Here is a 26,576-nt window from a genome sequence, read left to right as displayed (position 1 = left end):
TCATATCTCCCTAGGTCTTCCCTTCTGCCAACAAACATTCGTTATTCCTTCAATTGATCCTGATATGGAAGAGCCTCCAGTTTACTTACCATCCTAGTTGTTCTCCAATTTAATCAACATTCTTCCTAAAATGTGCTGGTCAGAACTAAACCAATACTGGACTTATAGTTTGATCTGGGCAGAGTACATTGGGATGATCACCTGTGGATATTATGCTTCTCAATGCATTCTAGGATAGAATTGTCTCTTTTTTGTTTTGTTGGTCAGTTCACACCATTGACTCATTTTAAGCATGCAATCCATTAAGTTCCCTGATATTTTTCAGATGAATTGTTGTCTGGCAATCCTATAATTGTTAAGTGAATTTTTTAAAAACCCAAGTTGCTTTAAGCCAGGTCTGACTTGACCCCCAGGTCCAGTCAGGTCCAGTAGTTAGCTACAGCTTGAGATTAGAATGAAATGAGACACTGGTAGAATGTATAGCTTTTAAGTGAAGGAAGTTTATTCAACAATTGGATGAAGAACCTAAAGAGCAAAGGTACAGCACTGGTTCAGGCAGGTACAGCTTCTCTCCCCTCTGCATTTAACTCAGTGATTCATCTGATTAGAAGGGAGTATTGACTTACTGATTTGTGGGAACTCTAACCTGAGGAGGCCCCACTTCTCATACACTGGCCAGGAAGCTAAATCAATGGTTCAAACCTTAGTCCCTGGAGCAATTAAGTCTTAAAGACAGTTTCTTTCCCTTTTGAGGTGGGGAAAACCTAGCCCATGTAGTAGGAACCTTCCAGTATTAGTAGATATCTTTCCTATCATACAAGTGTAAAAGCTTATTAGATTTGGTTCACAACTGCAAAGATCTTTTTGAATTTTGACTCTGTTGTCGACCATGCTAGTGATCCCTTCCAACTCTCTGTAATCTCTAAAAATTTGATAGTTATGTTATCAATACTTTTATCCAAGTTATTGATAAAAATATTAAAGCACCATGATGATGAGGCCAGATCCCTGGAATACTCCACTAGTGACCTCTCTTCTGGTTGACTCAATCCGTTATTGATTATTCTTCAGGTCATTAACCAATTCTAAATCCACTGAACTATTATCTAACTTAAATCTATCCATTCCACTCCCCTTCCCCAAAGATAGCAGGAAGGACTTTGTCAAATGCTTTTCTAAATTCTGGTCTATTATATCTATGGTATTCCTTTGATCTGCCAGTCTACTATCCCTATCAAAAAAGGAAATGAGGTTGGCCTGTTCTTGATGAAGCCACCCTGGCTTTGAATGATTACCTACTTCTTGCTTCCCTTCCAAATGTTCACAAACCATTCTTTTTAACAATAGGTTCAAGAATGAGGAATGAGTGCAGAGATCATTGGTGTATAGTTTTCAGTCAACTCTTTGTTTTTTTGTTTTTAAGTCGGGACATTTGTTTATCTCTAGTTTTATAGTACCTCTCCTGTTCTTCATAAACTTTCAGATATCACTGATGGTGGCTCAGCAAAGAGACTTTGGGCAATATATGGACCATCCATGACTTTTAGACAATAAATGGATTCACTTCCTTTGAAAGCTAATCCAAAGAAAACCTGCCCACCAGTCTTCTGTAATAAATACTAACTGACTTACTGATGGACAAAACAAAGAAAAAGGACAATCTCTCTGAGGACTGATCTCAAAAATTCTCTTTGGAAAATTCTAATGGGGTTTTATTTTTTTAATAGGATGTCTCTTGCCAAATATGAATCTAAATATGAACAAATGTAAAATATATAAAGATGTAACAAGAATCACTGTCATTATTAATTAAATTTCTACCTGTGTAGCCTTGGGTAAGTCATTTAGTTTCTCTGGACCTTAGTTTCCTAATTTTATTAAATGTTATCTGTGATCATATTCACCCTTGTTATGATTATATTTTCCTAAAGGGAACTAAGTGAATATTTGCAAAATGACGTTGACTTGAATTCCTTTGAAGGAACAATGAGAAGAAAGAAAAATCATCTTAGCCTATCATTACTTCAGGTCTTTGAGCCCTATAAATGCCCTCATTCTAGTCACTTCACTCTGCATCAGTTCATAAAGGGAAAAGAAACATGAACCATAATGAAAATAATGCTTTAAACCAAGGAATCCTGAACAGTTTTAAGGTTCCATTACTCAATGATAAAATTGAGGCCATTCACCATGAGTTTCTTCTTCTCTGCTTCTTTTCAGTTGAAAGTCCTTTGACATCACCTCTCACTCTCTCCTCCCAAATCTCAGATAATGAGATAGCCCCATTCTTTACCTTGATCTCATCCCATCTTCTCTAGTAGATTTTCCCCTGTCATTTCTCCTCTCTTCCTCTCTCTCCCTCTCTCTCCCGCTCTCTCTCTGTGTCTCCTTTTCTCTCTTTACCTTTTCCCTATATGCAGCTTTCCACCCTATCTTTAAACATTTCCAAGGCTCCCTATCCTTAAAAAACAAAAACAAAAACAAAAAAACAACCTCACTACTATCCCCTTAAGCTATTATTCTATAACCTCCCCTCTTTCTCAGACAAACTGAGAGTGGCAAAGAATGTATGTGTAGAAGCCATATAAGACTGCATGCTATCTCGGGGAGGGAGGGCGAGAAAATTGAAGACTTATGGAAGTGATTGTTGAAGTGGCTAAGAAGCTAGGATTCCTTCTCCCCCCCCCAAACCACCAAAAATAAAACAAAAACCAAGGGGTTAATTTTGTCATAATTATGTCACACCATCTGTGGCAGAGACGATATATAAACAGAAAAACTATGACTGGGGAAGATGCATTCAGTGGCATGCATATAGTGAACACATGACCAAAGATCACATCTTCACAAACTCATAAGAAGCATACACGTCCAGAGGAGTCACAGATGTCTTTGGATTCCTCCACTGAGCTGGGCTCTTCTCCTGATCTCTTCTTTCTGCTCTTGCTATTTTCTTCTGGGCTTATCTGTTGAGCTGCTTGATTTGTGCTAGATAGCCTTCTCGCTGCTACTACTCTCTGCTGCCATCTGCTGGTTTTTATTTATTATGAGACCTCTTTCCAAAGGGAAAGAGTCTGTCAGTTCATTATAGTTCGATAGCTCATTCATGATTCAGACACTTTCCATTCACACCTAGCCAGCTAGCTTGCGAAGCCATTAGTTATTAGTGGCTATTTTTTATTCTTTTCCTGATGTTGCTCAAGATTGAAAATGTTACTTACATTATGGTTTGAAATTACATTTAACTCCCACCATATCCCTGGTTTTGGGTGGACAGCCTATGTAAAGGTCTAGGGATGGGAGATGGGGTAATAGGAGAAATCCATGATCTTCTAGATTCCTATGGATATGAGCATGGTTCCTTGGTTCAGCCAATCAGGAAGTTCCTCTAAGCACATATGCACACATACACACACATAATACATTATCTATCTATCTATCTATCTATCTATCTATCTATCTATCTGTCTGTCTATCTATCTATTTATCCAACTCCTTTGACTTGTTCACCTAGCTGGATTTCAAAGGACCAGTGTGGAGCGAAGATGATAAAAGTTCTTTTCAGCCTTTGTAATGACAATACAACAATCACAGGTGTCATCACTAAGTGGGGTATATTAAAAACCCACACTGCGTAGGGGCTTCACACTCTTACCTAGGCATATTGACACCCTCTTCTCTCTGGATGACTTGTTTGCTACAACCTGCTCTCCCTCTGACAGATCTAGATTTCGTGAAAGAGTTTGACTGGAAACTTGGGAGAAAACTGAGTGGGCCAAGTGTTGCTGGCAGAGTTGGAAACTTACACCCTCATTCTTTTGTTCTACGTTGCTATCCTTTTTAATTTATTCTATCAGCAACAAAATTTCTGTTGTCCCTTTAAGAGGAGAGAGAGAAAGAGAGACAGACAGACAGACAGAGACAGAAAGAAGGAAACAGGGGAGAGACAGAGAGACAAGAGAGACAGAGAGATGGGAAGAATTAAAGATGGTATTAAAAGGAAAAAATAGAAGAAAAGATAGAGGAAAGGAAAATTAAAACAAAGGATAGAAATAGATGAGGAAGAGGAAAAGAGACGACTAGCACACATGACTCTTTCCCTTCTCTGAATTGCTATAGAAATAGGTTTAGCACCAGAATGCGATCTAATAATCAATCAATAAGCATTTATTAAGTGCCTGCCATATAGTAAGCACTGTCCTAGTCCCTTGGAATACAAAGACAAAAATTAAACAAGCTCTGCCCTAAAGAACTCAGATTCTACTGGAAGAGACAAAATAAGTATATGAATACACAGAAAATACAAACAAATGAAAGTTAATTTGGGAAGAGGGAAGGTGGGAGAAATCAGGGAGGGCTTCTTGTAAGAAGTGATATTTGAGCTCAGGGGCAGCTAGGTGGCACAGTGGATAGAGCTCCAGATCTCCAGTCAGGAAGACTTGAGTTCAAATCCACGATCTCAGACACTTACTAGCTATGTGACCCTGGGCAAGTCACTTAACCCTGTTGGCCTCAGTTTTCTCTTCTATAAAATAAGAAGAAAATGGCAAATCACTCCAGTATCTTTGCCAAGAATACCCCAAATGGAGTCATGAAAAGTTGGTCATGACTGAAACATATGAACAAAATAGACAACTTTTGAACTGAGTTTTGAAGGGAAATGGGGTTTCTGAGAAGGGAAGGTGAGGGAGGAGTCCATTCCAGAAATGGTGGACAGTCTATGTAAAGACCCAGGGATGGGAGACAGAATTTCACATGAGAAACAGGAAGACTAGTTTGGTTGAACTATATATATTGTGTGGAGGGGAGTGAGTACAATAAAGCTGTAAAGGTAGGTCAGAGCCAGATTGTGAAGAGTTTTAAGTGCCCCAAAGAGGGATTTGTATTTTATCCTCAAAGTAACAGGCAACCCTTGGATTTTGAGCAGGAGAGTAATGAGCTCTGGGAATGTGTGTTCCACTTTGGAAGCTGTGTGGAGGATAGAGAGAAGTGAGGAGAGAATTGAGGCAGAGAGACTAATTGCAAAAGTTTAGGTGAGGGAATGACAAAAGCCTAAGCTGGGATGGCAGCTATGTGAGAGGAGAGAAGGGGATGGATACAAGAGATTCTGGGGAAGTAGCATCTCCCAGAAATGGCAGCAATAGTTTCAAATATGTGAATTTTGCATCACTATCACTCTTTTGTACTACTTCTGTCGTAAGAGCAGAGTTAATGACCTATATTACTCCAATATACTATACAACCTCTAGTAAATTAGTGTGCACATAATAGGTGTTCATTAAAGACAAAACAGTTAAAGAGTAAAGAAATGACAAGAATGAAAAGTGGCAGAGAAAGGAAGGAGAGAAAAGAACAGAGAGAAAAGGAAAAAGGTGAAGGTCAAACATTCAACAAATATGTATCAAGTGCTTACTATGTGCAAGGTCCTGTGTTAGCCAATGGGGGTGCAAGTATAAAGCATATAAACACCCCTACTCCCTCAAAGAACTTTACACCCTAACAGGAGAGACAACAAGGACTTCTATGAGTATGTACAAAATAAACACAAGAGAATAAATGCAAATTAAAGGTAATTGGGGGAAGGTGGGAAGCAGTAAGAAGAAATAGGAAAGGCTCTCAATGGGGGTTAATGGTAGCTTGAGATGAGGGATTTGGGGTAGAGGTAAAGAAGTGTATTAAAGGTCAGGGAAAAGGGACAGAAATGGAAGATAGAGTAAGAAGCAGAGAGGAGGTCATTAACTGGATTGAAACATGTAGAAAGGAGAGTAATATGAGGATACTGGTATCCCCAAAGTTTTGGCGCTATCTTAAGCTTCAATACCTTAAGGCTTCTCTAAGACTTTTGGGATACCCTGCATTTGATGCTAGAGGGAATAAAGCACTAATACAGCTTATAAAGTAGGAGATCTCTGCTTGTGGAAAACCATTTTGGCAGCAATATGTAGGACTGGAGTAGAGTTACTTGAAGAGGGAGGCCGCCACAATAACTTAAGTATGACGTGATGAGGGCTTCAATTAAGGTAGTGGCTGTGTAAATAGAGAGTGCAGAGTGGAGCCAAGATGGTGGAGTAGAGGCAGCAACCCAGTCAAATTGTTTTTTCCAGTATTCCTCTCTAGACAACTTTAAAATTGCTTTTCAAATAAAATTTTGGAGCAGAAGAGTCCACAAAAGGATAGGGTGAGACATTTTTCGAGACTAAGACAACCTAAGAGGTCAGCAGGAGAGGTCTGTGGCACCAGAGTTAGGGCAGGTCTGAGGTAGCAACATCAGCGGTGGTCCTTGAAGGCAGCCAAGGAGGACAGTGGCAGCAGTAGCATCTGTGAGAGCTCTCAGCCAAGAGACAGTAAGGGGTCAGAAATTGGTCAGAGATTACAGGGGACCCTTTGCTGGCACTGGGTGCTGGTATTGATTGGCAACTCTATTGGTCATATGCAGTTCTAGGTTGCAAAGAGGGAGATAAAAGTGGGAAGAACATTCTTGAACAGCCTTTGGTTATTTAGAATCAGTAGAAGAAATCACTACATCTCCAGTTCCAATGTTGATTAATACACACACATAACATACATACATACATATATAAACAATACATGTTATACAATATACATATGTCTATATAAACAAATATATGTTGTAACCAATATATACACATGTACATGTATACATATGAGTGTGTATATGTTGGGAAGACTGAAAGATCTTTTTATTTCTTTACAAAACAGGGTTGGACACACATGACATATCTTTTGTCCTTTTGACCTAGGGGCTTATTTCTTACCAAGAAAGAGGCACAGATTGACAATCACCCCTATATTTTAGCCTCTCTGAATCCTTCGCATTTTTAACGGACCATCTTGAATCCAATCTCTACCATGAAGCTTTCCTTGATCTTTCCAGGCAACAGTGATTTCTTTCTTTTCTGAACTCTATTACCAGTATTAAGTATGCACGTATATGTGTATATGCACATGCATGCACACATATAATGTATACGTGTGTACAACACAAGTGTATATATGAATAAAATATTATGTACACAGATATGAGCACATATACATATATGTGTGTGTATATATATATGAAATATCATATCTTTCCAACTAGATTGTAGGTTTGTTGAAGGGAGAGTGATACCATATGCTTTTTTTGTATCTTCCCACATCCTTTAATTTAGTGCTTGCCACATATTAAAGATTCAACAAATATTTGTTTATTGATTAATTAGTCCGTGGTACCTCTTCTTTGGGACCTGTTAGAGACTCCCAGTCAAATAAGGTGTCACCTCTTTCCCTACTTTTAAGGAACTAGAATAAGCTCATTCACCAATAAGGAAAGGAGGCATGATGACAGAGACCCTATCACTAACTAGCAATTTGCTTTCTCTAGGACTCAGCATTACCTTCTATAAATGGGGAGGTTGGAGGAAATGAAATCATGGTGCCTTGCAACTCTGATACACTGTGACTCTTGTTTGAAGTTCACCCTTTGTACTGGCTACCAAATTTCTATCCATGGTAGGTGCCTAAATGATAGAAGAAACCTGGAAACACCCTGCTTTCGTGGCTACACCGAGTCCCTCTGGCCCCATCTAAGCCTAAGCCTGGGGAATGAGTAACATTCCCAATCTGATCTCAGATATTTCAGCCTGGATATAGTGCTTATAGGCTGCTGTGTCAAAGTGTGTGAACTCTCCAGGGTTCTGAGAGATTTATACATTTCTCGACTGTGTCGGGCTGGCTCTTATTTGCTGTTACCTGCAAAAATATATCTCTTGGACCCAATTCACAGTGGAGCAATGTTAGGTCATTATTCCTTGAATTGTTAGGCTGTAAAGAAATAATTTCTCACTAACCTGTGACATAGGGAATCGTGATTCGGTTTTCAGGTCATTTCAAGAGTTCCTTTTATGACAATCTGTTTTGGTATCAGCGAATGACATTTCTGTATTTTCAGAAAGTGGACACTTTGGAATTATTTGTGGGTGCACATTAAATATTTTTCTTCTGCCTCTGGTTCCCCCTTAGTGTTTTCAATTCTAATATATCATGCAAAGAATAACTAAATATGGTTGATGAAAGGGTGTAAGTGCCGGAGATGGGAGCTAGGGCTGGCATTAAGTGCTTTTCTAAAAATTGGAGCTTCTTGGCTTGATGTTTCTTTCATGATGAAGGAAAAAGAATGAGGCACGCCCAGGTGCCTTTCTGGTGAATTCTTTCTTCCCCCCAGTGCAACATACCATCTGTCATTCATGGTTGGCATGCCAGTGGGACTTCTAGCTGGTCTTGCCTTAGGCAAAGCCAAGAGATCGATGATATTGTTCCTTTTCAACACAATTGCATTCAATTAAAAAAAACCATTTATTAGGGGTCTTTTTCATATGATATTAACCCTTTGATTCCAGAACTGAAAATAGAATGTAAATTCCTCAAGAACAGAGACTGTTTCCTTTTGTCTCTATATCCCTAGTACATTAAAGGATGTTTGTCACATAATGAGTGCTTACTAAATGCTTGTTGATTGATTGATTGTAGATTCCTGGAATGGAAGGATGGGATTATCATTGAGAGATCATCTCCACAACTAATTCTTAGATACAAGTTTTACTATGTTCAATTTCTTCCTACTCTGACTTGGCTCTGGAAAAACGATGAAGTTGAAGCATTTAGTCTTCCTTCCCTTGCCTCACTATTCTGGACCTCAGGGATGTTCTCCCTTCTTTCTTGCCTCAGATGCTGAGTAAATTTATGTTCTTCCTTGTTAAATGTGGGTTCTTATACCCACTGATGACATAGAAGGCATGGTGTTGTACTCAACTCAAGGTGGATTCAGAATGAGAGAATCTGATTCTGTCCTTGAAGAAACTGATGTCTCATAGCACAGTCATCCTTGTCTCTCAGTCTCTTTCCATTCATCTATACTTCATTCCTTCATCTCCTATTCATCAGTAATGAGATTCATACAACCTGTTGCCTATAATCCTCAAGAAAGCAGAACTGAGTAGGACTAGAATCAGAGGTGGGAAACCTGTGGCCTCGAGGCAACATGTGGCTCTCTAGGTCCTCAAGTGCAGCCCTTTGATGTGGCCACATGAGGCCCTCGAGGTCCTCAAATGTGATCCTCTGATTTGAATTCAGGGCCACACTTGAGGACCTAGAGGGTAGTATGTGGCTTTGAGGCCACAAGTTCCCCACTCCTAGACTTGATCCTAGCAGAATGGAACATAACCAGTTAAAAAAAAATGATCTTACTGCACAAGAAGTAGTAGATGGGGTTTTCAGACAGACTTCTGGGATTTCCTTTTCTTATTCTCTTTTCTACCTTGTAGATGAGATAATGATCCTTTGGAGCTCTTTCTTCTTGGTCATGCTTCTCTGTCTCTCTCTGTCTCTGTGTCTCTGTCTCTGTCAGTCTCTGTCCCTCTGTGTCTGTCTGTCTGTCTCTCTCTGTCTCTGTTTGTCTCTCTGTCTGTCTCTGTCTCTGTCTCTGTCTGTCTGTCTGTCTGTCTGTCTCTCTCTCTCTTCCCTTGTAGGTTAGAGCAGTAAGAGTCTTTACATTCTCTTCATGGGCAGAAATGAATATGCTGATTTTTCTGGAAGGAAGAGAAGTGACCAGAAGTCTTTCTGTCTTTCTGCTAGTAGTTGGGAACTCCATGTGGCTTCAAGCTAAGGAAAGATTAAGTGAGTATAGGGGGATATATCCTTACCATCTGCCATTCAAAAATAAATAGGTACCTCATATTTTTAAAGGTTATTTTTAAGAATTATAAATTCATCATATGGTACCCATTATATGTATACCTAATGACCTCTGAATTTCTACAAGGAATCTACCATAGACCATATGTTTAGTCCACTAAATCTCTCTGGAAAAAATTGTTGGTTTATTTAGCAAGATTCAGTGTATTGAACACTCTGTTGGCTAGTACTAAGAAAAAGCTTGGCTCTCAACAGATTTAGGGAGTGAAAATTTCAGTATTGCTTGGGAACTTCTTGGATTGTATTATACATGTTATCACACATGTTTCCTGGAAAAAATAACATGACAAGAATTATGAATCCCATTTACTATGAATTGGATACAGGAGAATAAATAGGTGGGAAGGAGACTTAGTGAGAAATAGTCTCATTAATGTCCTTTCCATAAGACACTGAATTCTTAATTCTAAGATTGAAGATCTCAGAAATGAAGAGATAGGGTTATTATTGAGAAATGCTATCCCAGATAACTCTTAGATTTCAATTTTATTAATAAGTTCAATTGATGCCCCTTCAACGTTAGCTCTGGTAGAATTATAAAGTTGGGGAACTATGTCTTCTTTTCCTTTGCTTCTGTATTCTGAACTTCAGTGACATCTCCTCCCCTCCTGCTTCAGAAGCCCAGTGGACTTTTACTCTTCCTTTATAGAAGTTGGATCTCTCTATTTCATTTCATTCATATGCACGAAAAGACTACTAACATCTTCAAGTGTGTGCCCTCCTGTGTGGTGGGGATGGGTCTGAAATCTACCAAACTGGTCTTAAGTCAGATCAGGGAGTCCTTATCTTTTTGTGTGTCACTAACCCCTTTGGCAATTTGGTGAAGCCTTTGGACCCATTCTCAAAATAACATTTCAATACCATAAAAAAAAATACATGTGATTGCAAAGAAAGTCAATTGTATTGAAATACAGTTATCAAATTATTGTTTTAAAAGATCGTTGACTCAAGATTAATAATCTATGAACTTGACGGATGAAGCTTTAATGAAAACTTTTGGGGGCTTGGAGGTTTTCCTGACCAGTAAAAATTGGTGAAATTGAATTCTTTTCCTCCTTCCTGTTCCTCTGTCCACCCTTGAGTAGAATTGCCAACAAGCAGAAAAAGGAAATAACACAAGACAGGCATGGGAGAGAGAGAGACTGAAGGAAAACAAGGGGACTTGAATAACCCACTGACTGAATAATCAAACCTAACTCCTCTTAATTAGACAAAATCACATAGCTAAATAACGAGAGAGACATGATTTTCTTAACTTTAGGGCTATGTGATAATTATATATGTTGATTTGCATTATGGCCATGATTCTGGAGGATTGATAAAGAAGAATGCTTCCTACTTCTTGATGGGGATGTAATGAGCTAATATGCAGAATACAAAACACATTTATGGACATGGCTGATTTGGGAATATGTTTGACTGTGTTTATGGGATATAAGATTTCTTCTTTCCTTCTTTGGTCCCATCCTCCCTCCCTCTCTTTCCTCCTTTCTTCCATCTTTCCTTTGTTTTTTTCCTTGATTCTTTCCTTCCTTTCCTTTCCATTTTGCCATGGTGGGTGGAAAAAGGTGGGAAGGAGAAAAAGTGCTTGATTATTGAAAAAAATTTAAATATATATATATCTGTATTTATAAAAGCACTACAGTATGCAAACATAGCTATATAGCTATATTGTATACTTCGATGGGTATTTTATTAATGAGGCCATACATTCTCTAATGAGGCCATACATTCTCTAGTGAAAAGTTTTAAAAAATTTGAAGTTCTCCAATGCTTCATGTTTTGGGAGTTTGCCCAGGGTTCTTGCATAGCACAAATGTTTATGGATTCTATTAACCTAAAAAGGCTTCAAGGATAATTCTGGTTATGGGCTCTACTTCTGTCATCTGTGGACAAGCCTTGCTTAGTTCAGTGAGGCTCAACATAAGGTTGACTTCAGGATTATGAATTTTCTTGGTCCTGGTACATTTTGAAGACCATGAATCTCTTTTGCTAGAGAGTACTTTGGTCCTTAAAGTGCTGAAGTAAAAAGATGAGAGCTATCTATGTTTATGTTTTGAATGTACTTTTCCTTATGGCAGGAAAATGTAAAAAAATTGCTTCGTTAGTATCTTTCTTACTTTTGGATTCTCCGTTCTTCTATTTTCTAATCCCCGAATGAATGAATGAATGAAAAAAGCATTTATTTAAGTACTTACTCTATGCCAATCACTGTGCTAATTCCAGGGGGAGTGGGCAGGATAAAAATACAATATAGAGTCAGTCTTTGTCCTCCTCATGCTTACGTTTAATAGGAGGAAAGTACTCATATGGTGGCTTAAGAGAGGTATTTTGGTTTGGAAAATCAGAATAATAGGGAATGGAGATATGAGTAGGTAAACTGTTGCATCCTTTCCTGTGACAGTGGCAATATTGATTTTATTATAGGTCTAGAACTAGAAGGAGTTGGGGGTGGGGTAAGAGAGAATAAGCATGTGGTGCCAAGCAAGATAATGACTGGGGTGTAAAGTGCAATGAGCTATGAAAAGCATTCAGAGCAGCTAGGTGATGCAGTGGATAGAGTCCTGGAGTCAGGAAGAACTGAGTTCAAATCCGGCCTCACACACATACTAGTTGGGTGACTCTGGGTAAGTTATTTAACCCTGTTTGTCTCAGTTTCCTCATCTATAAAATAAGCTGTAGAAAGAAATGGCAAACCACTCCAGTATTTTGCCAACAACATGCCAAAAGAGATCACAAAGAGTTGGACATGACTGAAAAAGAAGACTAAACAATAACAACCATGGAAAGCATTCACTAATTAGAGCCCCAGGGCAGCAGTTTCAGCCCTGAAACCTTAAATCCTCCCATGGCATGGTCTCTGTTCTGGTGCAACAGGGAGGAAGGCAAGAGATTGGACATGGCATGGTCATAGGATCAGAGCTTTAGAGTTTGAAAGGACTTGAGATATCATCCAGCCTAACCCCTGCATTTTACAGATGAGGAAACTTAGATCAATAAGAACTTGTCCAAAGGTAATAATCATCAGAGGGGGAATTTGAACTCAGGTTTCTGATTTCAGAGCCAAGGCATTTTCCACCATACCATGGTAGCCTTCTTGTTCTCAGCATCTTTTAGTTGCAAAACAAAAAGAAATGTGAAATATACAGGATAATGCAAGGTAATCAGTTCCACTGGAATTGTACCCATTGTGCCTTCAGAACATTTGGTCATAAGAGGCTAAGTACACACTATGCAGTACTCAATGATGCATAGCAGGCTATGCAATCCATAGCTAGCCCAAGAGCATATTTGCAATATCCGGGACCTTGCAGAACTCAGGTTTCTGACAGTTAAGAATAAGTACATGGGAGACCATCACCTTTCATTCTCTCTGAATGAAAGAGGAAAGAGAAGTATCCTCTTGATCACATTGATTAGAATAGGAGCCATAAAATGTCCAGTATAATTGAACGTCCTCTCTGGCTTCTGCCACAATATAGATTTAAAAGCTGCTTTATTATGAACTTAATAACTATCAACTAAACAAATAATCAAATAAACATGTAAAATAAGAAGAAAATACAGACATAAATTCTTAATATATTGTAGTATAGATTTTCTTTCTCTTTCATTTTTAAAAAATAAACTTTATTGATGACTTTCATTTTTAAATCATAATTATTTCTGGATACATCCCTCCCCCCCCCCCCCAATGCCTCCCTTGTACCAAAGAAACACATTTAAGCAATAACATTCAACACCATGGCTGACATTTTATGCAAAATTCTTCACCCATAATCCCTCACCTCTCCCCTGAAAGGAGGGAGGTGGTTCTTCATCTGGGCTGAGATTGGTCATTATAATTACTCAACATTTGGCTTCACTTTAGTGTTGGACAGCTACCTCTTACAGTAGATAAGAGTGAGGGACTTGGAGGCAATACAACCTGACCTTAAATCTTGCCTCCGATATTTACTGGCTGAGTGACGCTGGACAAGATACCTAACTCTGTTTGTCTCAGTTTCCTTATCTGTAAAATGGGGGTACCGTCTTGTGAGGATTGTAAAAGATAACATGTATAGTGTTTTGCCAACCTTAAGACTTTTTATAAATGATAACTACTGTTCACATTAGGATAGTCATGTATATTTTTCTCCTGTTTTGTTCTATATCAATTCATTCAAGTAATCCCATGTTTCTCTGAATTATTCTTATTCCTTACCATGCATTTTAGCAAAAAAGAAACAAATAAATTAACAAAAAAAAATTTTTCTGAAATGGTGCTTGACTTTTATCATCTTTTAAGTTTATCAATTTACTTGCCTTCTTTCATATATGTATGTATATTTATGTGTGTATGCATGTATATGTATTCCATTACTTACATATGTATTTAAATATCCAGACAGTTTTGTTCCTACCAAGTCCTTTTCCATCACTTAATATAAGGTTTTACATAACAATATAGATTTTAAATAATATTTCAGATTGTAATCTTCAGTGGTTCCCTATTGCCTCTAGGATAAAATACATAAAACTTTCAGCCCGTCAGTTGAAGTCCACCTCAATTTGGATTTCACCTTCCTTTCCAGTTTTATTTTATTAAACTCTTTTGTAGATTCTTAATTGTTCCCTGTCAAAGAAACTCATTTTCCATCTTTATCTTCAGTATCTGTCCAAATCCAGCTCAGGTGCCACAAAATCTTTCCTAATCTCTCCTTCCCTGCCCAAACATTGTCCCACCTTCCCTCTTAAAATTACTCTGTGTACAATTTTGAATGTATTTTATATTTATTTGTCTGTGTCCATGGTGTATTTTCCCTCCCTGTCCCCTAGGTCAGAAGTGGACAACCTGCAGCCTTGAGATCACATTTGGCCCTTTAGGTCCTCAAGTATAGTTCTGTGAATCCAACAAACTTGGATTCAGTCAAAGGGTCACAGGTGGGAACCTAGAGGGCCACATGAGGCCTCGAGGACACAGGTTCCCCACCCCTGGATTAGACCACCCTGAAGGCAAGGATTACTTCAATTTTTTTGTGTTTGTTTTTCTAGGACTTAGCATATTACCTAGCACACAGTAATTGTTCAAAAATTTCTGGTGAATTGAGAGTAAATAAAAAATTCAGGCATCAGAGCAGTAATGGACTTCCTCCTGGGAGCACTGAAATCAGAATGGTGCTTAAGTCCTTGAGGGAGACCAGCTACTCTGCCAAATGAGTGTCTGTTGGACATTTTGAGCTAGGTCAAGAAAAGGTTTCAAAGAAATTGCAAGTATTTTTATTGCCTTTTGTATTTTTTCTCCACTGAAATGCTACTTATGCCTTGTTGTGACATGTGGGAAGCTCTGAGTTCTCAAGAAAATGTGTGGTTTAACCAAAAAACAAAAATAAAGCATTTACTAAGGTCTTATTTTGTGCCAATCACTGTACTAAGATCTGGGGATACAAAAAATTGCAAAAACACCATTCCTACCATTAAGGACCTCACATTCTAATGGAGGAGAAAACAATCAAACAACCATGTACGGACGGCAGCAGGGTGACATAGTTGCTTGTGTTAGGCTTAGGAAGATCTGAGTTCAAATCCTACCTTCAACATTTTGCTAGCCATGTGACTGACTATGGGCAAGCGACTTACCCTCCTTTCAGCCTCAGTGTCTTCACCTGTAAAATGGTAATAATAATAGCATCTACCTTCCAGAGTTATTGTGAGGAACAAATGAGATTACATTTGTGAAGTGCTCTGCAAATCTTTAAGCACTGTGTAAATGGTAGTTATTACATACTGTATATGCACACAAGATGTCTATCTACCTGTCTGTCAGTCTATCTGTAATTATCTATCTACCTATCTCTCTTTCTATCTGCCTCTATCCACCTACCCACCTACCTGTCTACCTGTATCTATTTGTCTATCTACATTTATCTATCTATCTATCTATCTATCTATCTATCTATCTATCTATCTATCTCTATCTTTCCATCCATCCATCCATCCATCCATCCATCCATCCATCCATCCATCTATCTATCTACCTATCTATCCATCTACTTACCTATCTACCTGTATGTCTGTCTACCTCCATCTTTCTTTGTTTATCTATGTATTCATCTGTCTATTTATCTCTCTGTCTTGTGTTTACATGTACCTGTCTATCTATCTATCTATCTATCTATCTATCTATCTATCTATCTATCTATCTATCTATCATCTATCTATCTATCATCTATCTATCTATCTATCTATCATCTATCTATCTGTCTATTTATCTCTCTGTCTTGTTTATATCTATCTGTCTATCTGTCTATCTATCTATCATCTATCATCTATCTATCTATCTATCTATCTATCTATCTATCTATCTATCTATCTATCTATCTATCTGTCTGTCTGTCTGTCTGTCTATTTATCTCTCTCTCTGTCTTGTGTTTACATCTATCTGTCTGTCTGTCTATCTATCTACCTATCTACTATCTTTCTATCTATCTATCTATTGTGATGTTAGAGGAAAGGCAAATAGCAGTGAGCTAGAAGTCAGGAGTTATCTACTTTTGAATCCTGATTTAGAAACTTACTACTTCTGTGACCAGGGGCAAGTCAAGACTCTCTGAGTCTCAGGTTGCTCATCTCTGAAAGAGGGAGAATACCACAGTAATTACTCTACACAAGGTTAAGGGAGGTACAGTGAAATGATGTATATGTAGCACTTTAAGTTGTAAACTTTAAGGTGCTTTGAAAATGTCTGCTGTAATTAATGCCAATTGAGTGTAAGCTCTAGCCATTTGTGCCTATCTGAAAGAACTGAGCTAGAGCTTGGGATAGTGGAAAGAACCTTGGCTTTCGAGCCATCTAGGATGGAATTTCAGCTCTGTCCCTTCTTACGATTTCATCTTGGGCAAATCACTTAAACTTTTGGGGTCTCAGTTTCCTCATCTATAAAAAATGAAATAGATTAGACAGTCTCTAAGGTCCTTTGCAGTCCTCTCATTATCTAAAATCTATGGTGTGATGATTTTTTGCTTTACAAAATAATTCTTTGCTGCTTTAAAATTTTTAATTAATTTTTTAACATCCTCTTGGTTTTTTCTCCAGTATCTCTTCTCCTCCCTGAGAGTCATTCCCACATAATAAATAACATTTTTAAAGACAAAAAGAAAAAAAGAAAGGAAAAAATCAGCCCAATTGATCAATGCATTGAAAAAGTCTGAAAATATGTGCAGTGTGTAACTATATACCTTCTGCCTTCAGAAAGGAGTGGGGTGCTAGTGGCCTTTCATATCTCTTATTTCAAGTCATGCTTGATTTTTATTGTTTTGCTACTTTTCATTGATTCTCTGCTTTTTGAAAGAATTCACCAAAGATTCCCTTAAGTAGGCAGCTCCCCTGGGTGCTACATAATTAACTACTTGACGGAGAATCACAAAGTCATTGACTGAATTCTAAGTGACCTCAGAGGTCATTTTATATACCCCTCCCCCATCCAAATCATAAATCCCGTGTACATCTTGAGCATGTAGTCACTGAGCTTCTCCTTGGTAACCTCCAGTGATGGGGAACTCACTATGTTCACTAAAGCATCCCATTTTATCTTCAGACAGCTCTAATTGTTAGAAAGAATCCCCTTATGTTGAATTGAAATTTGCCTCCCTTAGCTTTCCACCCAAGTGGAAAACTTACATTTATCCCAATTAAATTTTATCTTATTTGCTTCAGTCCAATGGCTCTAGCCTGTCAAGATCCTTTTGAATTTTGACTCTGTCATATAATGTGCTTCTTCTCCTTCCCAGCTTTGTAGCATTTGCAAATTTGATAAGCATGCCATCTTTTTCTTTATCTAAGTCATTAATAAAAATGTTCAATAGCATAAGGCCTAATACAGCTCCAGGACAGGTAGGTGGCATAGTGGATAGAGCGCTGGACCTGGAATCTGGAAGACCTAAGTTCAAATCTGGCCTCAGACACTTACTAACTATGTGACCCTGGGCAAGTCACCTAACCATGCTTGCCTCAGTTTCCTCATCTGTAAAATGAACTGGAGAAGGAAATGGCAAACTATTCTAGTGTCTTTGCCAAGAAAACCCCAAATGGGGTCACAAAGAGTCAGACACAACTGAACAAAACAACAAAATATAGTTCTTTAGTGGACTCCACTGGAGGCCTTTTAAGTTGACACAAAACTGATAATGATTATTCCTTGGGTCCTATCATTCACTCTGTTATGAACTCACCTATTGTCTAATCTAAGGATTAGCAAACCTCAGTCCTCCAGCCAAATCTAACTCACTGTTTATTTTCACATAGTCCTCAAGTTATGAAGGCAGCTATGGATGAGTTAGTAGAGTACTGGGCCTGGAGTCCAGAAGATCTGAGTTCATATTTAGCCTCAGATACTTCTTAGCTGTGTGGCCCTGGGCAAGTCACTTAACTTCTGATTGCTGGATCCACTGGAGAAGAAAATGACAAGTCACTCCAGTATCCTTGCCAAGAAAACCCTATGCACAGCTAGGTTCTATGGGCTTACAAAGAGCCAGACACGGCTAAGCAACAACAGACTAAGAAGAATTTTGTTCATGTATCATACAAAAACAGATGGTAGGCCCGAGTTTGCCTGAGGGCTATGGTTTGCCAACCTCAGGTCCACACTTCTCCATCTTTTCTATAGGAATATCAGGAGAAACTTTGTCAAATGATTTGATAAAATCTTAGTTAAAGTATATGTATAATATTTTCCTAATTTTTCAGTTAAGTAGACTAGTAAAAAAGTGGCAATGTGAGTAGTTTGGCATGATCTGCTCCTGATGAACCTATGCTGTGTCTTTGTACATGTAGATATAGACAGATTTATATATGTATATTTGTATGCATGTGTGTGTGTATGTGTGTGTTAAACATTTACAAGCCATCCATTTGGTAATATGTTTTAGAATTTTGCCAGGAATCAAAAGCAGACTTACCAGACTACTGTTTTCTAATTCCACTCTCCTCTCATTTTGGGAAACTTGACTTTCTGCAAACCTATGCTACCTTTCTTGTTTTTCCATAAGCTTTCAAAATCCCTGACAATGACATTAGCTCAACTCTGATGTCTTGTTCTTTCAACATTAGCCATTTAGATCCCCAGGAGCCACTCTTCATGTAGCAAGAAGCAGGACAAAGTAGTGTTAAGATTTTCTACCTGTTAAAGATTAATCAAAAGTAAAGACTATATATCTGGAATGATTGTTCATGGGAGATGATGAGTTAAGTCACTGGAATTTGAATTTACCAACCACCATTTTAGGGATATATTTATTGTACAGAGTAGGGCTCTATTGGTGTTCTTCAAATAATAGCTTGGTGAATGTTTCAACTCTCTTGGGGCAGCTAGGTGACACAGTGGATAGAGTGCCAAGCCTGGAGTCAGGAAGCCTTATCTCCCTGAGTTCAAATCTGCCTCATTCGCTTACTAGTTATGTTACCCATGCCAAGTCACTTAACCCTCTTTACCTCAGTTTTCTCATCTGTAAAATGAGCTGGAGAAGGAAATGGCAAACCTCTCCAGTATTTTGCCAAGAAAACCCAAAATGTGTCTTTCTCAGAATGTCTCCTTTATTTCACTCTTTGACTTCTTCCACAGGATTGGGTGGGGGTGGGGAGCTGAGTGAGTAAGGAGAGAAAAATGCTTGTAGGCTTATCCAGACTCAGAATCCATTTACAAGTCAGGGTTAAGTACAGAGGAAGAACAAATGAGATTTGAACCATGTCATTGGACTAGATTAAAATAAGTAAATAATGGACTACTTGGGCACCAACAGCCATCTAAAGACCTTGCCTGCATTTGAGGGAATCCGATTGCCACGTTTTCTGTTCTTTTGCTGGTTTATTCTGAGCAGCCTCAGAATATCCATGCTCCTCATTTGCTTCTCTCTTCTCTTTTTCTTGCCCTCCATATTTCCTCAGTGTTCAATGACTGCAGAAATTTCCACTTTTCTTCTGAAATCAAGGTCTTTCTCTGCTTGTTTTGGAGATTAGTGGACTTTACTTTGGTGATAGTTGGGGTGGGAACTACAGAGAGATGAAAAGTTGGATAGATTAAAGACTGTCCAGTTTCCATTTGGGGACTAGTTTAGGTTTGGGGAGAGGGAAATGGAGTGATGGGAACCATTCCACAATACATCATAATTATCTATCTCCTGGTCCACTATTTCAAGCCAAATATGTTTCTGGAAATTGGGTTGTCTAAAGAGAGATGTGAGCCAGAAAGGTCAGCAATTATTTTTCTTCATATTCCTAAATCTTTACACCAGGTAATAGATCTGGAAAATGGTAGAGTATCAGGGTTTAGCTTGGAGTTGAGGATTGGGTGTGTAGTAGAAAGTTTCTGAGAGAAACATAGATTCATATTGCCTCACTTGCAACTAATTAGTTTTGTATATGCTCTGTTGATTGCTTTGGGCTTATTTATTTCTTCACCTTCTTTCTGTTTATTTAAGGGTTTACAGAGAGCCTGAGAAAGAATCAGATGGAGTTTGGGAAGAACATGTGTCTCTGAGAAAATTTTCTTGGAATAGGGAACTGGAAAACCATGAAACCATGGGCCAGATGAGGAAAATTAAGAGTCGCATTTGTCATCATTCTGGTGAAATAGAACCAGCATCCTCAGTGATATTTTATTTTTCTACAAATTAATAAGAGGTGGTTTTAGAACAAATAAGAAAAAAACCAGTGTTCTACAGTGGAAGCAGCATAGGGTCTTGAGATCCTGGTTCAGTCCCAGTTATTTCCTTCTTACTACTTATTTGCGTAACTTTGGCCAAGTTCTTTAACTTCTCTTTGGTTTCCTCATATGAAGTGAGGGGGCTGTTCCAGATATTTTTTAAGGGTCCTTAGGGTCCTATGAAATCCTCCATCACACTACAGGAAATCAACTCACCCCACTCTCCCAATCCCTAGGGAAACAGTTTGAAACTTCAAACAACTTCGTTAAAGGCATGGCTAGATTCACAAACAGCAGACTTGGGAATGGGGGGCAGGCATTGTATCAAAGACGATTGGTTACAGTTTCAAGAGGAATATCCTTTCTATAAGAATTGTAGAAAATCTCAAGCCCCTCTCTTTCAGTCCATCTTCTCTAGGAACAGATACAGAATCAATTTCTCTCTTAAATTTCTAGCAAAGGAAGGAGGGAATTCCCCTCTCTCCCCCAGCAGCAATGGTGGTTACCACTTGGATACATGGCAGAGAAAATGAATGCTTACCTAGGTCATCCTGAGAATGGATCTTACTTAGATCCCTCGCTGTCTCTTTGGTTTTTTGTGTTGGTTACAGGAGAAGTCCTGAGAAGTGGATATTCCAGAACTTTGTGGCTAACTCTTGAGTTCAAGAAGTTGAGAATTCCTTAGTCAGTGCTGACTGAAGAGTGGGAGACATTTCTTGTAATTTCATCATTTTTCAGAGGATAAGATGACCACTAACAGGGTAATTCTGAACTTGAAGGTAATATAGAGTCGTACGGGGCTGGTCAGAAGATCTGGGAGTTGTGAGTTACTTAGGCAACGTAGATCTATGGTGAAATGTCTGTTCAAGTCATATAGAGTTGTATTTACCTCCAGAGAGAGTATAAGTGTGATGGGCTATTTTGTTCTAAGAATTTGTTAATGAATCTTATGTATCTTTTGTGTTTTAGGCATTTTTTTATGGTGAAGGAACATAACTAAGTATCCTATATCTGAAAAGTACTTTTTCAATTTTGAGAACTTTTTCCTGTAGAGACCTTAAATATGAGCCAAAGCTAAGCTTTGTTGTAGAGGCTCTCCCCAGAGTTCTACTTGGATGTATGGGCATAACAATTCAGAGAGTATGAGAAAAAGCCTGGCTCTCTCTCTTTGAGTTCAGGCCACCCTCAGGATAAATCTGGGTTTGACTGAGTAAATAACTTGATTACATTGTGGGAGAAGTCTTGGTGTCTGATAAATATCCTCTACTTGTCAAGGGAAAAACTGGTGCCAAGTTATGTCCTGAGAGAGATGGGTAAAAAGAGAGATGTCCAAAAGAGAAAGAGGGTAAACATTTTCTACAGCACTTAAAACTTATGAAGGGGGATACTTCTTTTGACTTCATGGCCAATAAGCTTTCATACAATCCACCCATTATGGGGACATGTGAAGACCAATCAGGAGTTGCTGCATCATTTCAGCAAAGTGAAGTCAATGGGTCTGTCCATTCTCAAAGATCCAGAGCATATGTTCTATGAAATTATTGCTGACATAAGTGTAGCACAAAGTAATTTGAGGGGAGAGAGAATCTTAACAACTTGGAGTGGGTAGAATAAAGGAAAGTTACATAGAAGGGAAAGTATATAAACTGAGCCACGTTAATTGTAACAGATCAAAGTGAGGAGGGAGTGCATTTCAGGAAAGGGAGTTGACCTGTGAATTGTTTCGAATCTGTTCCTTCTCAGTGACAGGTAGAGAGAATGAAAGAAAAGAAAACTGGGAAGTAGGAAGAGAGGAGAAGAGAGAGAGACAGAAACAGATTGAGAAACGGAGGAAGTAGAAAAAAAGAAGAAAATGAAGATTAAGGAGTAAAAGAAGGTGCTTTAGAAATCATCCACTCTTCATTATTTAGTGCAAGTGTTTCCAAGCTTTTCTAAGACCATCAAGCTTATCATTTTCAATAGTAAAGTAGCATTTTATCACAATCATATACCACAGCTTGTTCAGCCATATTAAATTAAGCAGAACCAAGAGAACATTGTGTACAGTAACAGCAATATTGTTTTAAGGATGACTTTGAGCTAATAAGTATTTTGGCTATTGTGTGTTCATCCTTCATTGCCGAAGAAGACCATGCCATCAGAGAAATGATGACATAACTTGTACTGGACTTTGTTTTGAGTGAGGGAGGGCTGTGCAGGTCACCAGCCTCACTTCTTCTCCAGAGCCATCTGAATCCAGTGACCAGATATTCATCAGGATAATGGGAGAAGACCCAGGATGAGGCAACCACTTGCCCAAGGTCACACAACTAGTGAGTGTCAAGTGTCTGAGGTGAGATTTGAACTCAGGTCCTCCTGACTCCTGCACTGGTACTCTGTTCACTGCACCACCTAGCTGCCCCTTTTGGCTATTATAAATACCCAAATAACTATAAAGGATATATGAAGAAAGACACTGTCTGCACCCAGAAAAAGAAATGATTAATAGAAGTATGGATAGAATAATTTTTCCATCTATATAACTATTTGTGTCTAATGGCAGCCATCTCTAGGAGGTGGGGGGAGAGGGAAGAAAAAAGGAAATAAAGAAATTTACATGATAACTTAATTATATATTTTAAAGGAATAACAAGTTGTACAAAAACAGATCTGCAGTTTTATGTCAATCATCTTTTTATTATACTACATTATGGATATGCTTATTCTATTCCATACATTAAAATAAAATTAAGAAAAAAGAAATCATCTACTCCAATTCTCTCATTTTATTCATAAAGAAACTAAAGCTAATAGATGTGACATGATTTTACTGAAGGTCATATGACCAATAAGTAGCAAAGCTGGGATTTGAACCAAAGTTTAATCTGACTACCTGTTCAGTGCTCAATATTACCATATAAGTGAGAGAACGAATGAGCCAGGTAGGTCCCATTGCAGAGAAACTTTGTTAAGGACAGTTGGAAATTGAATGTTGTCATCCTGAGTTCACATTTTTCTTCTTGGTCCCTATGGGAGAAATGATCTGTCATAAACCACATCTGTAGTTATCCTTTCCTACAGCTCAGGTTCTCTGTTTCCCTTCCCACTTCTTCCTTGTCCTATCTATGGGGGGGGGGGGGAGGGGGGAGTAAGAAGGGGACTGAAGGGGAAATGGGAGGCCTAGAGTCAGCGAAAAGGAGGTTGTAATTTTCAATTAATTCAATTCAATAAATATGTGTGGATTGCTTACTGTATGCAAGCCTCTGGGGATGCAAAGACAAAAAGAAAATGGTCCCTGTTCTCAAGCAACTTACATTTTATTGGATGGGTGGACAGGAACAACATGTAGACATCTAAGTAAATGGAAAGCCATATGAGTAAGGAGAGAGTATAGCCAAGTGAGGGATACTTCACATAGGAGGTAGCACTTGAACTGAACCTTGAAAGAAGGTGAAGGTTTTGATAGGAGGTGAGAAGGGAGGTTATCACTGTCATAGAAGACCACTGAGGCATGAAGAAGGGAGATGGATTTTGGAGTTCAGAGAACAACTTAAGACAGTCATTCTAATTGAAGGACTGTACTTTATTCCTGAGGCAATGGGGAATTACTGAAAAGTGACAAAAGAAGACCTCTGAAAGGGATTCTGGAACCAGCTTATACTTGCTTCCAAGAGCTGATTTCAAAATTTTCAGCATGGGTATTTACACCTCAGAAATCAGCCAATGCTGCAAAAAGGGGGTTACATTATTGTTTTGTTAACTGTCTAGACTTAAGAAAGTGATAGTGGAAATTTTTATAAGGCAGATCAAACTTAAAAGTGTATTATGTATACAACGTCCCCCCTCCCCCTCCTTGCCCAAGTCAACTGTTAAATACCCTCGGACTTATGTCCTAATTTTAGTTGGGGAGGGGTATAAAGGGTGGATTAGAAAAGTGAGAGACTGAAAGCAGGGTTACCAGTTAGGAGGCTGTGAAAGTAGTCCAGGTGAAAAATGCAAGGGTAGTCACCATATGAGTGGAAAGAAGGGGACTGACAGACAGATTCTCTGTCAGAGATTCTCAGAGAGATTTTAGGTGGAGCAGTGTGATCTTTGGCAAGTCATTTCACTTCTCTATGGGCCTCAGTTTCCTCACTTGTAAACTGAGGAGTATGGACCAATTGATCTGTAAGTTTCCTTTTGGCTTGCACATTCTTAGAAGACTTAATTCTTTAATAAAGTACACTATAAGTAACATTTATTAAAAACACCTACTAGGTGCCAGGCATTGTACTAAGCCCTGGGAATACAATTTAAAAAGACAGTTCTTGGTCTCAGGGAGTTGACAATAAAATGAGGACAGCACATAAAAGCTTTTTAAAAGGTGGGGGTGGGAATGGGGAAGGATGTTGGGAGAACGTACCTGGCATGGGGGCATGGTGATGGTGCACTGGATACCAAAGAATGCAGTTGATGGAGATGGAGAGTTGACTGGGTTTCTCAGCCCTCTTTTATGGAGACTTTGGAAATTTTTGCCCCTTCTTCTAGCCCTCCAATCATAGGGGCAGAGGCTACTGAGGGTTCTGATGAGGTGTGCATCCCAAAGCTAATGCAATTTCCATGATGATGAATTTCCTGGTGATGAGCTTTTCTTAAGTAGGAAGTGGGGAGAGGGGATGATGATGGCTGAATGGAATTCAAAGAGTGCAGCTAAGAAAAAACAGCCCCTAAGGAGAAATGAATGAAAGTTTGACAACCTGATTAGAGAAACTAGAGAACCAAAGTCTCTTTTTATTTGTAAATGCCAAAACAATTGAATTGGGTCACTAGGAATGGAAGAGAACTGGGTAATGGAGAGGAACTGGAGTTGGATCATAAGTCAATGCTGCCACCTAATGGCTGCCTAAAAACATCACCCCAGGTCCATCTGAAAGAACAGGATCGTAGATTTAGAACTAGAAGGGACTTAGAGATCAAATAGTGTAACTTCCTCATAACACAGATAAAGAAATTAAGACTCTAGAAATAAGAGATACACATAAACATAAAAGATCAGGAGTAGAATTTATTAGGGAAAAAAAGCAGAGGTAGTAATCATGATCTTAGACAAAATTATGGCTAAAATAGATTTAATCAAAAGAGAAAAAAAGGGAAACTGTACTATATGTCAGTCATATTAGTCAATATTGTTTTAGAGTAGTTAAAATAACTAGACAGTATAAGGCTGGAATCATGCTGTGGTGTAGAAAATGATAAGTTGGTGTATTTAGAAAAATATGGAAAGACTTGAACTTAGGAAAGAAAAGTTTATCCAGCCTCAGAGAAACAGCACAAAGTACAGCAGGGTCTTACATAGATGCATGTGAATGTATATATCTATGAATACAGATATCTATGTATGTGTATGTACACATTAATTTATGTATGTATATATTTTTACTTTATGGGTATATATGTATATATGAATGTGTGTATACATATATGTATGTATATGTATATGCACACACAGATATTTCCATGCTTAGTTGCAACCTTCTTGGGGTAAAGTAAAAAGTACACGGTAGAGAACAAAATAAAACCTACAAGGAGGTAAAGAAAAGATGGACAGTTCTGAACACAATATGTAGTATTTATTATACAGGCTTTCTTGAAATGGAAATTGATTCCTTTATATTTTGAATCCTTATATTCTACTGTACACATGGTAAAATTTTATTTATTTTTTGTTTTGTGTTTAAGTTTGTTTTTTTCTTTTCTTATTTTGTAAATAAGTTTAAAATTTTTAAAATTATCAAAAAAAAAAAAAAAAAGAAAGAAAAAGAAACTAAGACCTGAAGAAATGAAGTGGCTTTTTCAAGGTCACACAGTATAGAAGTAATAGGGCCAGATTCAAACCCACATCCTTCAACTTCTGAATCAGTGGATGTTCCAAAGTTTCATATTATACCAACACCATTCAAAACTTCACTAAACAGACTAATTTATTAACATAAAGAACCCAAGTAGAGATAGGACATACTTTTAAATGAAAGTACTAATAAATAGCTTTAAAACAGGGCAAAATTAATTCATAAGTCTACACATGACATTTAGTCATGTCTTAGCAAAACATTTATTCTCTATGAATAGACAACCTTAGATTCATAAGCCACTTTGAGTTCATGAAACTCATCCTCGCTCCCAGAGT

The 26,576-nt window shown here is 38.2% G+C and overlaps 1 long non-coding RNA gene across 1 annotated transcript; it reads right to left on the bottom strand.

Moving 5' to 3' along the window:
- Positions 1-19,303: 19,303 nt before the first annotated feature.
- LOC140509219 (uncharacterized) lies at positions 19,304-21,091 on the bottom strand. The gene is made up of 2 exons (XR_011968595.1): positions 20,973-21,091; positions 19,304-19,779 (listed from the first exon to the last, which is right to left on the bottom strand). It is a non-coding gene; the product is annotated as an uncharacterized lncRNA (long non-coding RNA).
- Between the last annotated feature and the right edge of the window lie 5,485 nt (positions 21,092-26,576).

The sequence above is a fragment of the Notamacropus eugenii genome, chromosome 5 (assembly GCF_028372415.1).
Source record: "Notamacropus eugenii isolate mMacEug1 chromosome 5, mMacEug1.pri_v2, whole genome shotgun sequence".
Classification (NCBI taxonomy): domain Eukaryota; kingdom Metazoa; phylum Chordata; class Mammalia; order Diprotodontia; family Macropodidae; genus Notamacropus; species Notamacropus eugenii.
This window is presented reverse-complemented; position numbering and strand designations above follow the sequence as displayed.